Genomic DNA, 3,465 nt, shown 5'->3' on the forward strand with positions numbered 1-3,465 from the left:
TGTGGAAGAGCTTTCTTATTTTTTCATCTTTAAAACAGTGTGAATAAAATAGAATAATAAAATAAGATAAAATAAAAATTATCCTGTAAATATAGTTAGGATTCATGTCATTTTTGCTTATTTGGGTGACTTTTGTTTTGTTTTGTTATTGTTTTTTCTCCCAATGGTTAAATTATTAACTGTTGATTCAATGTCTTTTAACAGAATTATTCCGATTTTTCTACTTATTCTTGAATCTATTTTGTAAACTGTATTTTTCTAAGAAATTTGTATTTTTAAAATCATTGGCAAAATGCTGTTGTGTAATTGTGGTCTAATTTTCATTACAGCTTCTCTCTCTTGCTTAACTTGCCAGAGGTTTGTCTATTCTATTAGTTTTTCTAAAAAAAATTAACTTTGGGTTTTGTTTTCCCCCTTTACTGGTTCTTTATTTTCTATTTAAATTTTTTCTATTCTTATCCTTACATTTTTATTTCCTTTACTTTTTTTTAGACGACTTCATTATTGTTTTTATTTAATCTGTGTAAATTGAAATCTATGATTTCAAGTATTTCTTCTTTTCTTCTTTTTTTTTTTTTTTTGAGATAAATACTATCACCACTTTAATGTTTTTCTTTTCTAATATATGCAGTTAAGGCTTTACTTTCTAAAAGTGGTTTCAACCAAATCCCATATAATTTAATTTATAGTGTTTGCATTATCATTTAGGTCTAAATATTTTCTTATTTCCATCATCATTTCCATTTGAAATGTTGCATGAGTGTGAGTAGGGTGGGGAGAATCAGAGGAAGCTGATGGGGAGGGGCAGAGGGAGAAGGAGAGAGAACCCTAGGCAGGCTCCACACCCAACATGGAGCCTGACTCAGGGCTCAATCTCATCACCCTGGGATCATGACCTGAGCTAAAATCAAGAATTAGGTGCTTAACCAACAGAGCATCCTAGGTGCTTAACCAACAGAGCATCCCCATGAGCTCTTGAAATCCAGGGGTTATTTATAAATTTATCCCCAAATATGTGGTGATTTCTTTCTTATGTTTTCCTAATTTTTAGTTTTATTGCATTGTAGGCACATGTATGTATGTATCCGTATGCTTTATTTTATACCTAAATATCTTGCCATTTCTTAGTAGTTCTTTATATGTTTGAAAAAAACATACTTTAATTCTTGGGTACAGGTTTATATATATATGTCAACCTTCTAACTTCTTTTTAGATCTCCTATGTACTTAATGTATACATAAAATGAATATTATAGTCATTTATATATATAAATGTATATATACACATATACATAATTTGTATATGGTAGATCTGAAAATTGCATAAAGAAGAATGTTAGATTATACCTTGATAATTATAGATTTGATTTTTATTTTTTGCAAATCAGTCCAATTTTGCTCCATATACTTTGGAGCAACACTATTGGCACCAAATCCCAAGGCATTTTCCACACTCACTGAAACCTTATAGTTTGATTTTCACATGTAGTTCTCAGTGGTTCTATAGAACCAAAATGTATATACTGGTGAACTGCTCCTTTTAATTAATTTGCTGTAGCCTTCTCTTTCCTTAAGAATACTTGTGGCTTTAAAGTCTATTTTGTTTGATGTTATTATAGTGACATCAGCTTTCTTTGTTTAGTATTTACCTCAAATATAATTTTCCATTCTTTTACACTCATTTTTGTGTCTTTTATGTTTTAAGTAGGTCTCTTATAAATAAAACACAGGCAGATGGATTATTTCTTAATCTACTCTAAGAATTCCTTCCATTTAACTTGCAAATTTAGTCAATTTACTTTGGATTTATTTCTACCATTCTTTTAACTTTTTAAGGTTTCTTAAAACTTTTAAAACTTTTTTTAAGCTTGAATTTTGAGATTATCGTAGATTGATGTGAAGTTATAAGATATATCTTTCAATTGATTTCCCTTGATGATAATTATCAGCATATCTACAGTATGATACCTTAACTGAGAAACTGACAGTGATACAAACCATTGATTTGATTCAATTTTTACCAGTTTTACATGTGCTCGTGTGTGTGTCTGTGTATTCAGGCATATGAACTTTTATCTTATGTATGGATGGTGTAACTACCACCACAGTCAAATAGAGAGCAGTTCCATCCCCAAAATTCCTCTGGCTACCCACACCCATCCCTTCCTCCCCTTCCCTTCCAATTCCTAGAAACCATCAATCTGACCTCCATTTGTATCATTTCCTCATTTCAAGAACATCATATAAGTGGAATCATACAGTCTATATGATTTTGAGTTTGCCTTTTTTCACCCAGCGTAATTCTTATCCCTAACACCCAAACAAATGGTTGTGTATATTAATATTATTTCCTTTTTTTCCAGTGGCAAGGAGACAGTAGATATTCTAATTCAAAAGGAAGGAAAAGAATTCTTTCCCTCTATTCTTTATTGAAGCCAACTCCAATTTGGATTTCCCCACTGTCTCTACCAATCTACTTTCAAGGTCATCATTGACTTCCATATTGCTAAATTCAATGGTGATTTCTCAGGCTTTATCTTACCTGTCCTATCAGCGGCATGAAAAATAGTTGATCACTCCTTCCTTCTTGAAACACTTTCCTCATTTGGTCATCAGAACATGACACTCTCTTATTTCCCTACTTATTTCACTAACTGGTCCTGTAGTAGTCTCTGTACTTGTTTCCAGTTGTTGCTATGACAAGTTATTACAAACTTAGTAATCTAAAGCAATATAAATTTGTAATTCTACATTTCTGGAGGTCAAAAGGGCTCCCTTGCTAGTATCAAGAAGTAAAGCCTTCTGCGGGCTTTGGGGAAGAACTGGCTTCCTTGTGTTTCCCAGTTTCTAGAGGTGTTTGCATTCCTTGGCCCATGGCCTCTTTCAGCAATCACATCCCACTGACCTCTGCTTCTGTCATCACTTCTCCTGATTGTGACTTTCCTGCCTCCTTCACAAAAGGACACTTGTGATCACTTTGGACCCATCCAGATAATCCAGGAAAGATCTCCATATCTCAAGAGCCATAATTTAAATCTTCAAAATCTCTTTTGTCATGTAAGCTAGTATATTCACAGGTTTTGGGAAATCAGGATGTGGACATCTATGGGGGTGTCATTGATCTACCTACATTTTCCCTCTCTGATTCTTCCAAATCTCTATAAGCTAAACATTGGCCATCTCCAAGGGCTCAATTCTCAGGTCTCATTTTCTTTTTTATCTATACACTCCTTAGGTTAGTTGATAGAGTGACACAAATAACTCACATACATCATGGTTTATAAATTCCAGGTATATGTTGGTGATATTCAAATGTACATATCTAGTCTGGACTTCTCTACTGAACCCCAACTGCTTATTTGACAATCTCCACCAGTATTTCCAATGGGCATATCAAATTCAGTATACCCCTAAAGGAATTTTTCATTTATGTTATATCCAAAAGCTCATTCTGAGAGAGTTTCT

Source organism: Mustela lutreola, chromosome 3, assembly GCF_030435805.1.
Source record: "Mustela lutreola isolate mMusLut2 chromosome 3, mMusLut2.pri, whole genome shotgun sequence".
NCBI classification, from domain to species: Eukaryota; Metazoa; Chordata; class Mammalia; order Carnivora; family Mustelidae; genus Mustela; species Mustela lutreola.